Genomic DNA, 14305 nt, shown 5'->3' on the forward strand with positions numbered 1-14305 from the left:
TTTTCCAGGAAGTCTTTCCCAGTGCCAGTATCTTGCAGGGTTTCTCCAATGTTCTCTAATAATTTGTTCATATCAGGTCATAGATTTAGGTCTTTAATCCATGTTGAGTGGATTTTTGAGTAAAGTGAAAGGTTGGGGTCTTGCTTCATGCTTCTGCACGTGGAAATCCAGTTTTCTCAGCACCATTTATTGAATAGACTGTTCTTGCTCCAGGAATTGGTTTTAGATCCTTGATCAAATATAAGTTGGCTGTAGGTGTTTGGGTTGATTTCTGGTGTTTCTATTCTGTTCCATTGGTCTATCCATCTGTTTCTATACAAGTAACATGCTGTTGTGATTATAACTGCCCTGTAGTATGCTCTGTAATCTGGTATTGTGATACCTCCGGCTTTGTTTTAGTTGTTCAAAATTGCTTTAGCTATTCAAGGTCTCCTGTATCTCCATACAAATTTCAGCATCATTTTTTCTAGATCTGAGAAGAATGTCTTTGTTATCTTGATTGGTATCACATTTAATCTATAAGTTGCTTTTGGGAGAATGGACATTTTGATGATGTTGATTCTTCCAATCCATGAGCATGGAAGATTTTTCCATTTTTGGGTATCCTCTTCTATTTCTTTCTTTAAGATTTTGTAATTCTCATTGTAGAGACCTTTAACGTCCTTGGTTAAGTTTATTCCAAGGAATTTGATTGTTTTTGTAGCTATTGTGAATGGGATTGATCTTAGAGGTTCTTTCTCATCCATGGCATTGCCTGTGTATACAAAGGCTGTTGATTTCTGTACATTGATTTTATATCCTGATACTTTGCCAGACTCTTCTATGAGTTCCAATATTCTCTTAGTAGAGTTCTTTGGATCCCCTAAATAAAGAATCATATCATCTGCAAAGAGGGATAGTTTGAGTTCTTCCTTCCCAATTTGTATCCCTTTAATTTCTTTTTCTTGCCTGATGGCTCTGGCTAAAACTTCCAGAACTATATTGAATAGCAATGGTGAGAGTGGGCATCCCTGTCTGGTACCAGATCTCAGCGGAAATGCTTCCAACTTTTCCCCATTCAATAGGATGCTGGCCGTGGGATTTCATAAATTGATTTGATTGTATTGAGGAATGTTCCTACTATACCCAATTTGCTAATGGTTTTCATCATGAAAGGGTGTTGAATTTTATTGAATGCTTTCTGTGCATCTATTGAGATAATCATACGGTTTTTCTTCTGCAGTCTGTTAATGTGGTGTATCACGTTGATTGTTTTGCGAACATTGAACATCCCTGCATACCAGGGATAAATCTCACTTGGTCTGGGTGGATGATTTTTCTGATGTGTTGTTGTGTTCTATTGGAAAGAATTTTATTGAGGATTTTTGCATCTATGTTCATCAGGGATATTGGTCTGTAATTCTCTTTCAATGATGCATCTTTTTCTGGCTTAGGGATTAAGGTGATGCTGGCTTCATAGAAAGAATTTGGGAGGATTCCCTCTTTTTCAATTGTTCTGAATAGTTTGAGAAGAATTGGAGTTAGTTCTTCTTTAAATGTCTGGTAGAATTCATCAGTGAATCCATCTGTCCTGGGCTTCTCTTTGTTGGGAGGGCCTTTATTACTGTTTCAATTTCTTTCTCAATTATGGGTCTGTTTAGATTTTCTATGTCTTCCTGGTTCAATTTAGGTAGATTGCATGTGTACAGGAATCTATCCATTTCTGATAGATTTCCCTGTTTGCTGGCATACAAATCTTTGTAGTAATTTCTGATGATTCTTTTTATTTCTGTGGTGTCTGTTGTTACGTTTCCTTTTTCATCTCTGATTTTATTGATTTGGGTCTTTTCTCTTCTTTTTTTAGTTAGTTGAGCCAATAGTGTTTCAATTTTATTCATTTTTTCAGAAAACCAGCTCTTTGCTTGGCTGATTTTTTGTAATTTTTTTTGGATTCAATCCTGTTGATTTCTTCTGATTTTAATTATTTCTCTTCTTCTACTAGATTTGGGTCTGGTTTGCTGCAGTTTTTCTAGATCCTTGAGATGTGTTGAAAGCTCATTTATTTGGTGCCTTTCCAATTTCTTGATGTAGGCACCTATTGCTATAAACTTTCCTCTCAACACTGCTTTTGCCGTATCCCATAAGTTTTGATATGTTGTGCTATTATCCTCATTTACTTCCAGAAAGTTTTTGATTTATCTTTTGATTTATTCTATGACCCAGTGTTCATTCAGGAGCATGTTGCTTAGTCTCCATGGGTTTGCATACTCTCTAGGGATTGTTGAGTTGCTAATTTTTGCCTTCATTCCATTGTGGTCTTATAAGCTGCATGGTATGATTCTAATTCTTTTAAATTTGCTGAGACTTGCTTTATGGCCTAGTATGTGGTCAATTTTAGAGAAAGTTCCATGCACTGCTGAGAAGAATGTAAAATCTTTAAATGTAGGATTGAAAGTTCTATAGATATCTGTTAGATGCATTTGGGCAATAGTGTCAATTAAATCTGCTGTTTCCTTCTTGATCTTTTGTTCAGATGATCTGTCTATTTCTAAGAGTGGAGTACTGAAGTCCCCCAGGACTACTGTATTGGAATCTAAGTCTCCCTTTAAGTCCCTTAACATACCTTTTCAAAATAAACCAGTGCCCTGTAATTAGGTGCATATACATTTATAATAATTACATCTTCCTGTTGAAGTGAACCCTTAATCATTATATAGTGTCCCTCGTTGTCTCTTGTAACTGTTTTTGTGTTAAAGTTTATTTTGTCTGATATTAATATGGCTAAACCTGCTTTTCTTCATTTCTGTTGGCATGGGATATCTGTTTCCAACCTTTCACTTTCAGTCTGCAAGCATCTTTGTTGGAAAGATGTGTTTCTTGTAGGCAGCAAATAGATGAGTTTTGTTCCTTAATCCATTCAGCCAGTCTGTGCCTTTTAACTGGAGAGCTGAGTCCATTAACGTTCACTGTGACTATTGATAAGTAGTGACTTTGCCCTGCCATTTTCCCAAACTATTTTCTAATATATGCTTTGAGCTTCCTATGATCTTTTACTGGTAGGTTTTCTTCCTTTACCTTCTTTCATATTGATGGTCGTGTTTCTGTGTTTCTGTGTGTAGCACATCTTTAAGCATCTTTTGCAGGGCTGGACGAGTGGCAACAAATTCTTTCAATTTCTGTTTGTTATGAAAGGTCTTTATTTCACCTTCATTCACAAATGAGAGCTTTGCAGGATATAGTATTCTGGGCTGGGAATTTTTCTCTCTTAGTACCTGGGCTATATCTCACCATTCCCTCCTAGCTTGTAGGGTTTCTGATGAGAATCAGCTGTGAGTCTAATTGGAGATCCTCTGAGAGTAATCTGACATTTCTCTCTTGCACATTTTAGGATCTTTCCGTTTCACTGTGGTGAGTTTAATTATGACGTGTCATGGTGAGGATCTATTTTGGTCATGTTTATTAGGGGTTCTATGAGCTTCCTGTACTAGGATGTCTCTGTCCTTCTCCAAACCTGGGAAATTTTCTGCTAGTATCTCACTGAAAATGCCTTCTAATCCTTTCTCTCTCTCCATGCCTTCAGGAACTCCTAGAACCCGAACGTTGGGTTTTTTAATAGTATCCTGTAGATTCCCAACAATATTTTTTAGATTTCTAATTTCCTATTCTTTTCTTTGGTTTGACTGTATACTTTCCTGTGCTCTGTCTTCTAAGTCCAATATTCTCTCTTCTGCTTCACCCATTCTGTTTTTAAGGCTCTCTAATGTGTTTGTCATTTGATCTATTGAATTCTCCATTGCATTATTATTTCTCATCACTATCACAGTTTCATGTTCTACTAGTTGCTTCATTTCCTTTTGATTCCTCCTTAATATTTCATTTTCACAAGAGAGATTTACTATCCTGTCCAGTAAGGATTTCTGTAGTTCAAGAATGTGTTTTTGAGAACTTCTTAATGTTCTTATCAATTTTTTGAGATCTGCTTCTTGCATTTCTTCTATCTCATCATCTTCATAATCTTGAATTGGGGTGTCTTTTTCATTTGGGGGCATCATAGTGTCTTTGTTCTTGTTACCTTGGTTTCTGCATTTGTTGTTTGGCATTGTGGAGAAATTCTTTGGTTTCTTCACTGTGGTATTTTTTATCATTTTACTAAGACTCTAAATTAAGTGGACTGTCTGCTTTTGATGGATCCTTAGAGGCTTGAGATGGGTGTGGCCAGAGAGCCATGTTTGGTTCTTCAGTTAAGGGTGTGCCAAAGGTAACTCACCCACGTTGTTCTCTCTCTCTCTAGCTCTCTCTCTCGCTCTCGCTCTCTCTCTTTCTCTCTCTCTTTTGACTCAGAAGGGAAGTAATTCTGCACAGCTCCCCTTCCAGCACTGGTGCGTAGACTCCGAGGCTTGGCTTTTTCCTCGGCTTTTGCGCTGTGCGTGTCCTTGCTCTCCCCCTAGGTCCTCCGTGTCACATCCACTAGATCTTGAAGAGTTTCCTCTGCAATTTTTTCCCGAGCCTTTTCCTGAGACTACAGTATCGCCACTTTTATTATACTATCTTTTCCCGGACTATCAGTGCGTGCCCTCACTGTTCCGCATCTTGGCTCTGCCCAGCACCCCATATTTCAAGTCCCAGCTGTGTCACTTCCAATCCAGCTCTCGGCTATGGCCTGGGAAAGCAGTGGAATATGGCCCAGTTCCTTGGGCCCCTGCACCCACGTGGCAAACCAAGAAGAATCTCCTGGCTCCTGGCTTCAGATTGGCACAGCTCTGGCCACTGTTGTGGCCAATTGGAGAGTGAACTAGCAGATGAAACACCTCTCTCTCTCTCTCTCTCTCTCTCTCTGCCTCTCCTCTCTCTGGTAACTTTGAATTTCAAATAAGTAAATAAATCTTATAAAAAGAATATGTTTTATGTTTTCTCTGAGCTCTATCATTTACTCTACAATTTTTGGCCATTTATTTAGCTATATGTGCTATATGTGCCATTAGTTCACCTGAAAATGAGTACAATAATGATTGTAATTCCTAAGGAAGTTGTGAAGACCATAAACTAATTCACACAAGATTGTTACAAGAGTTTGGTCATATGGTAAGATATCAATATTATAAATAGTAAAATTTTGAATAATTATTAGAATTTAATATTTCTTGATTTTGAAGAACCAGGAGTGTTATTTGTCTTTAATAATATGTAGCATTCTATGTAACTTACTCTTTTTTTTTATTAAACTTTTATTTAATGAATATAAATTTCCAAAGTATAGCTTATGGGTTACAATGGCTTCCCCCCTCCCATAACTTCCCTCCCGCCCGCAACCCTCCCCTTTCCCGCTCCCTTTCCCCTTCCATTCATGTAAAGATTCATTTTCAATTCTCTTTGTATACAGAAGATCAGTTTAGTATATATTAGGTAAAGATTTCAACATTTTGCCCATATAGCAACATAAAGTGAAAAAACTACCATTGGATTACTAATTATAGCATTAAATAGCAATGTACAGCACATTAAAGACAGAGATCCTACATAATTTTTTTTTCAAGTTAATTAATTTTCTATGCCATTTCCATTTTAACACCAGGTTTTTTTTTTTTTTCATTTCCAATTCTCTTTATATACAGAAGATCACTTCAATATATAATTAGTAAAGACCTCTCTTTTAACCTATATTGTCATGACAAAATATACATGAGGTTTTTCATTCTTAAAATTTTTTATTAGGGCTGGTGTTGTGATGTACTGGGTAAAGCCACTTTCTGGAATGACGGTATCTCATATATGTGCCACTTCAAGACCCAGCTGCTCCACTTCTGATCTAGCTCTGTGCTGGTGTGTCTGGGCCCCTGTACCCACATGGGAGACCAAGAAGAAGCTTCTGGCTCCTGGCTTCAGCCTCCTGCCTTCAGGCCTGTCCAGTGGGAAGTGAACCAGAAGATAGACAATCTCTCTCTCTCTCTTTCTTTCTCTCTCTCTCTCAAATAAATCTTTAAAAAATTATTTATTTTAAAAGGAGAGAGAGAGAGAGGGATAAAACATTCTTCAATCCACTGGTCCATTTCCCTAATGCCTGCCACAGATGGTTCTGGGCCAGACCAAAGACAAAAGCTAAAACTCAGTCTGGGCCTCCTACTTGGATGGAAGAAACCCTACTACTTCAGGAATCACCTACTGATGCCCATGCTGCACAGTGGCAGGAATGCTGAAATCAGGTGAAATCTGGGACTTGAACCCAGGCATTCTGATATAGAATGCAGGCTTCCCAGGCAGTACCTTAATCACTATGAAAAATGCCCAGTGCATGTTTACCCTTTTAATAATTTTAAGTGCATGTTTAATGACATTAAGTACATTCATGCTGTCATGCAACCATCACCACTATCCATCTCTGGAACTTTTTCGTGTTCCCACAATGAAGCTCCATATACTTTAAACAGTAAATGACAATTGCTTTCTTCATCAGCTACTGATAATCTCCATTTTACAACCTGTCTCTTTAAACTGTATTTCTCTATATATCTCCTATCCTTGTGACTTACTCATTTTCAAGAGTTTTTCTTATAGAGTAGATTTAGTCATTTGTTCACTTTACTATTTTTTTAAAATTATGCAGTCACATTAGGGATAAGATTTAAAAAGAAATTAAAGGAAAATCTACAAGTTGGCTATCCTGAACTTTTTACTTTCATTCATGTAACATTTACTGATCTTTTTATCCTGTGTTTTGTTTTGTATTTGATTTTTGTCTAGAAATAATAAAATACCAATGCTGGATTTTGAAGAAGCAATAGCTCCAGTCATTTCTTAACAGATTGATATTTTTGGTAGCATTTCTGATGGCAAAGAAGCCAAGAAAAAATATCATTACCATATTAAAACTGACAAAGGAACCAATAAAGGCAAACACTGCTGAGTTCATATCAATTGATGGCTTGCTCCTCTTGTCTTGCCAGATAATGCATTATTATTCAATATAGTCCATCATTATAACAAATGGTTTTTTTATGAAAAACTGTATGAAGTGCAATAGCAGGTATAGAACATAACATGAAGATTAAATATTTTCTACTTAATCTGAATTTTAGATATATATCATACCTCCAATGATGGTGATACCTAAAATAAATTTAAAAAGTGTTTATTCATAAGAAGTTAGAATATTCAAAATCTCACTCTCATGACTCTGGATATGAACCAAATATGCTTGAGAAGACAATCTCCTGAATACAGGAGTCAGAGCAAAACAGGAACATTTGTTTGCGGGCTTGTACAGATTCCATACTCTAACTATCGAGGACATTGGACCTGCATAGCAGTAAATTTCTTAGCTCAGGGAAGATTGGTATTGTAGCAAGTCAAGGCAGCAGCTTATTGAAAATTGGCTGCTAAGCAACATCAAGTATATATAAAAGTGTTGCTAGGCAGCACAGCTAGTCCATTCCACTTCTGAAAACTGTTTTGGTTAATGCAATGAGGAAATAGTCCAATATTAATCTCTCATAAAACATTTCATGTATAAGTAAGATTACACAAAGAATAATCTTAAGTATGAAATAAAGATATAAGAAATGATTAAAAGTCTTTACCTCCGTAAGTAACAATTTACAGCCATGGGAAATCCACTATTGACAAAATACAACAGAAATAATTACCAATGATTACAACTTGAAATTCTTAATATACAAAGACTTTAAGTATATAGTTGCAGAAATTTTAAAATTTCACTTGGGAGAAAAATGATATGTCACAATAAGAAAAATAAAAATGCAAGCAGAGATCATTAAGCTTATTAACTTCTAGTGACATGTTGGTATTAGTAGGGTAACTTCTCTGCCTGTTCAGTCATCACTTCTGAGATATCATAATTATATAGAGTTTTGTGATCTTCTCCACATCTTCTCTTAGATATCCTAAAGACCAGACACTTTGGGAATACTGTATTCTCTATTGAAAGAAACTATAATCAATTCCTCTTTCTTCCTCTCTCTTTCTCATTAGCCATTCAAGACAAAAACATCTCTAAGTTAAGCATTTTTCAAATTAATTATTTCTTTATATGTCTATTCCCAGCTGCAACGATAGTTTTGTATTATTTTTTGTATTCTATCAATATGTATTATCAACTTTATCACCACAACTTCCTACCTGCATCTTGGAATAAATATTTTAAAACATGTAGACAATATGGTATTTCAAATATGTAAATCTTGTGGGGACATTTCTCTTGTTAAAGCAAGTAAATAAATTCAATTAGCTTTTATTGTTGTCAGAATCGTTTAAATCTTTGATTTAGACAATTACTTATATTTTTAGTTTTAAGATGCTGCTTATTCATTCAAACTCATATTGTACCACCACTTTTCACATTTTAAACTGCATATCTTCCATATAACTTCAGGTTCTTTAACTTTATTTTCATGTCTCCAGCTTTTGGACTTTGCATTAATTTGCTATGAGGAACATGCTTTCCTACTCTCCATTCATCTGTACAACTTGAATATTACATGCTGTTCCAGGAAGTTTTGATAACTCTGAGCTTTTGTTTTGCTGTTTATATTATGTTTTCCCATAGCACCATTGTCTGCATCTTTTATATAGCTCAAAATGAGATTAAACAGTTTTAATAATGAGATAATATTTATTTTAATCTAATAGCTGAACATGTATATTAATTATGTACAATGTATGAAACATATATTAAAGACACGTTGAATGCTAAGCATTGTGCTAAGAACTTCACTTTCAGTATTCTCTAGTTAGCTGAAAGTGCTGTGATACAGATACTATTATGCCTACTTAAGAAGTTGTAATGCAAAGTTAAGGACTTGCTTTAAGCAGAAGGAATGAATTGTCTGTGTTTAAAAGCTATGTTCTATCCAGTGTATAGAATGTTCCATAGAGTAACTTTAATCAAAATAATTTGTAGATAAAATGAAATAAACAAAAATAAAAGAAACAAGTGGAAATGAGGTTTAATGTGGTTCAGATATTTATTATGCAAAATGATTTAAGTATCATATTTTCTTCATTCAGATGTAACTTCTTTCAGTAAAAGCCAAAAGTTCACCAACTAAATATATTCAAAGTTGCAGCATACTGATAGACTTTCAGGTCAAGAGAGCAGACCTTTACAAATAAAATAAATAAGGCACATTTCTATGCTATCCATCTCTACTGTGAATCTCAACATCTCAAAAGTATTTGTGAAATACAGCTTATGCTGGCTGGCGCCGCGGCTCAGTAGGCTAATCCTCGGCCTGCGGCCCCGGCACGCTAGGTTCTAGTCCCTATCGGGGCGCCGGATTCTGTCCCGGTTGCTCCTCTTCCAGTCCAGCTCTCTGCTATGGCCCGGGAGTGCAGTGAAAGATGGCCCAAGTGCTTGGGCCCTGCACCCGCATGGGAGACCAGGAGAAGCACCTAGCTCCTGCCTTCGGATCAGCGCGGTGCGCTGGCCGCAGCAGCCATTGGAGGGTGAACCAACGGAAAAGGAGGACCTTTCTCTGTCTCTCTCTCTCACTGTCCACTCTGCCTGTCAAAAAATTAAAAAAAAAAAAAGAAATACAGCTTATACACATTTTATTATTTTTAACATGACTGAATTGTGAGAAATGTAAAAATAATGAAAAATTAGTTCCAATTTAAAAATGAAGAATGTCACAATTGAATATACAATATAAACTTCTAAAGCTGAAGCACTCGTTTATGTTGCAATTATAAAGTGAATATAGATAGATGATAGCTCAATGCGTAGACAGATACAAAGGTAGATGTTTTTCATGTTTATCTAAATAGATTATATACACTATATATGAAAATAGATGGATTAAAATTACAAAAAGACATATTTAATATTCTATACTAATGCAGAATAAAATATGGGCTTGTGCACAAAAAATCTAAAATTTTTCTCAAAAATTTAATAAGCTGAAATTTGAATGGAAACTTATTTATCAACTTTAACTCTCAATGAAAGTGAAAATTTTTCCTTGAACATCTCAGGCAAGCTTTTGAATATGCACATTTAAAAGAAAATTCTACCTCACAAATTTCAAATTCCATTATTATATAATGTTAAGTCTTGGAAAATCATTTTTCATAATGAATGAACAGAATCTAAGTCTTTGTGATTTATATTATTCAATTTCCAATTTCCCCTCTAAAATAGCAGAGTGTACATCTGCATCTGCTTGCATTTGGCTCATGTTGTATGACTTCAATAATTTCCTCTGTGATATAAATATGAATATTACATAATTCCTACTTTCATATGATTTTGTCACCCTATTTAGTTCATCTTGAATGTCAAGAATTCTTTTAAATGGCACACTCAACCAGACAGAAAATTTCACATAATGTAAAATGAACACAAATTATAACTGGGCTTTTATCAAGCATAATCTAGAAATTTTCTATTAAATTTCTACATATGCCAACACATCTGAAGACTTTGCTTTGTTTAGTGACATTTTACTCATTACTGGTGGGGAATAATTTTTAACAAATTCTTCATTTTTATTAATTATGAGTTAAGAAAATATTCCACATTGAATATTATATGTAGTTAGTATTTGAGATAAAGCCTAAGATCTGTAATATCTTAAATATCAGCAAAGATCATGGGATAGCCTGTTTTGCCAAACCCATTGATTCTACATCTACAAGGTTGTGAAGTTAAAGGGCATTCAGAAAGTTCATTAAAATTGAAATTAATTTTAAGGTTATTTTGGTGGGAAAATTAAATCAATGTATATGAGGTATCTTTAAAATGTTGTGGGCAATGCATAACATGAAAAAACTATGCACGTGTTTCAAAATTTTTTGCACCAATATAATGTTATCTTTTAATCCAATTTTTCAGGAATCTTTCATAATACCCTTACATATCTTATAGGCCTTATCCAAATCAGTATTTCATAGAACAATGTTGTGCACAGAGACTAGAAAAGTATCTGTGTTGGTGAATTGAAATAAGTTGCCCTAAACCAGTCATAATACTGAATGACAAGTTCTAAGGTAGCCTCTGTTCAAAGCGAAGTGTATGATACCATGATATGTAATAGCATAAGTGTATATTCATGCAACCAAGAAAAACGTCTAAGCCACTGAACATCATGCCGAAACATGACCTTATAAGGAAAAATCTAACTGCATCCAATCAGATTGTTTCTTTAAGTCACATCATTTTCTCAGGCTATAAATATCACCTTTAGATGTGAAATTGGGGCATTTTAAATCACCTTTGGCCTGAAATGCAGCCTGGTCTTAGAATTTTTTTTTTTCCTTGCTCTAGTAAAGTTGGTTAAATTTAATTAGTCTCTTCTTTTTCTTTTTTACATATTTACAGCCCATATCTATTATTAAAAACAGGATTAAGTTTAAGCTCTCAGTTAGTGACAACGTGTCATATAAGATAAAATTTACTTACTTATTTAGGTATAGGAAAATAAAAATTATTCACTGTGTTTTTTCTACATGTCAGACACTGGTATTTTTAATCAATAAATTACTCAATTCCAAATAATGAACATTTTCTATTCTGTATATATAAGCAATTTATTGAGAAATTATGCTGACAATAATCTTTGGTCTATGGATAATAGACTGTAGCCTTTTGGTCTGTATTCTACATGACTCAACGTTTTTCTCCCTTTAATCTTCTGTTATGGAATATGTCTTCCTTTTCCACAACCTTTAAAAATCTTCAAACTGTATTTTTCTAATGTCTAAACATTCTCTCATTTAATTAAAATAAATGCAAAATGAATTTATGTAAAACATCTTTTTAAAAAACAGCTACATTATCTCACTTGGAAAGGCTTTTACCCTAATTAATGAAATGGGTTTGGCACTGCAAGGCAGATCAATTCAGTTGCTTAAACTGACTTTAGCTATCCCTTCCATAAAGGAAAAAAAATCTATATATTTGTTTTTTTCCTTCTATTTTTCCATCTATTCATTGGTCACTTCATTGCCCATTAACTCTTCAGTTAGACAATTCAAATGAAGTAAAATACAATAAAGGACAAGAAGTTCCAAGTTCGACTTCTTAAGAAAATTAATACAGGAAAGTGACAACGACAAGTGAGCTTGATCAACATGAATAATTGATTTAGAAGGTTTGGAGCTCAGAAGTATAGCTTATCCTTAATATTAAAGGCAATATCCTCTAAAACTGTATACATGATTGTTTCGAGAAAACAGACTTTCCATCTAAATGGGGAATAGAGAGTGTAGCATTCTCAGGTGTTGTATAATATTTGTATAATATAAACGTTGCTTACCTTCCATTCTACTTTGTACAGGGTAAAGGTTTACTATAAATATAAATATGAACATTAGCCTTGATGAGAAATCAGTTTATGTTCTCCTAATACCCGATTTGCACTTGACTTGTACAGATAACTATTTAGATTCTCTGTCATTTGTCAGCACAAGCATATTGGTTTAAAAAGGTGATAGGAAAGATATATTTTCTTGTTTGAAAAATTTGGAGGCTAAGACATCAATGAATGAAAAAGATAATACTTTTTTAAAGATTTATTTTATTTGAAAAACAGAGTTGCAGAGACCGAGATATAGAAAGTGAGAGAGAGAGAGAGAGAGAGAGAGAGAGAGAGAGAGAGAGAGATCTTCCATCTGCTGGCTCACTCTCAAATGGCTACAATGGCCAGGGCTGGAACACATTGAAGCCAGGAGCTTCTTCCAGGTATACAATGTGAGTGCAAGGGCCCAAGGACTTGACCTTCTTGCACTGCCTTCCCAAGTGGATCAGTAGGGAGCTGGGTTGTTAGTACAGCAGCTGAGTCTCAGCTGGTGCTGCATTAGTCAGCTCAACCTGCTAGGTCACATCACTGGCCCCAGTAATACATTTCTAAGATGACAAAATTTTAGCTATTTGTGCCATCATTCTTATTTATATTGATAATTATATTTGGACTTCTGGCACATCATGTGTAAAACAAAGAGTGTAGGTAAAATGTCTTTATGGTTTCTTAGAAATGTTAAGAAAGAATATGTATTCCGAAACTGTGAAATGAAAGGTTCTGAATTTATCAGTCGGGTACATTTGGTCCATGGGTTAGGTTAACTAGTCACATCTTCCTGTTGAATTTATTCCTCAATCATTACATACTGCCCTTTTCTCTTTTAGCTGTTTTTGTGCTAAAGTCTTGTCTGCTCTTTTTTGCTTCCATTATCATGGAATATATCTTTCCATCCTTTCACTTTCAGTCCATGTGAATCTTTGTTGGTGAGGTGTCATTCCTTGTAGGCATCAAATAGAAGGGTTTTCTTTTTTAATCCATTCAGTCAAACTGCATCTTTTAATTGAGGAGTTCAGATCATTTACATTTAAGGTTACTATTGATAAGTATTGACTTGACCCTATCATTTTTCTATGAATATTCCTAATGTTTGCTTTGCATTTCCTTTGTACTTTTACTGGGAGATTTTTCTGCCTTCACATTCTTTCATAGTGATGACTATCTTCCTGTGTTTCTGTGTGTGGCAGATACTGAATCATTTTCTGTAAGGCAGGACGAGTGCTGACAAATTCAAGTTTTGTTAGGGAAGGTTTTATTTCACCTTCATTGATAAATGAGAGCTTTGCAGGGTACAGTTTACAGGGAATTTTACTAATGGACCTGTTCAATCAAAAAAAAAGTCCCAGAAAATATATGTAGGGTAAAAATATGACTTCTTCTTATTGAGTGTTCTCTGTGTAGTAGGAGAACAGTGTATTCAGGGACATGGTTGTTTTTCTGAGGTCTTGCCAGTTGTTACACAGAAAATAAAATGGGGATAAAAAAATATACCAGTTGAAAAGTCAGTTAAATCTCAGAGGTATGGAATAGCTTAAATTTCTTTGATAACATAGAACTCCGCTGGAATTACCAAATATGAGATAATATCAATCAAATAGTATTTTGCATATAATTTTTTCCAGTTTTCTAAAATGACATGAGATTTTATTTCATTAAAGTAAAAGAGAAAATGTAACAATGGACATTGTACAAGATGCAGAACAGAAAGATTTCGCAAATGCATTATTAGCTTTTTAAAAGCATATATGTTATCTGTGTTGAGAACTTTTAGTAGCCTAAGATTTAAAATGAATTATACATGTCTATTGAGAAATAATCTGTTTTATAAAAATATACATTCCTGTTAAGAAAATATTAATGGTGAATAATTACAATTGAATGTATTCATCAAAGATGTTATTGGTTTTCAACTATATGTCAGATACTGGTGTGTTCATTAAGGAAATAGTCATGAAAGTGAGAGGTAAGGTTGTTGCCCTTATGAATTATGGCCATCAAGCAACAAAAACCATTTA

The sequence above is a fragment of the Lepus europaeus genome, chromosome 6 (genome assembly GCF_033115175.1).
Source record: "Lepus europaeus isolate LE1 chromosome 6, mLepTim1.pri, whole genome shotgun sequence".
NCBI classification, from domain to species: Eukaryota; Metazoa; Chordata; class Mammalia; order Lagomorpha; family Leporidae; genus Lepus; species Lepus europaeus.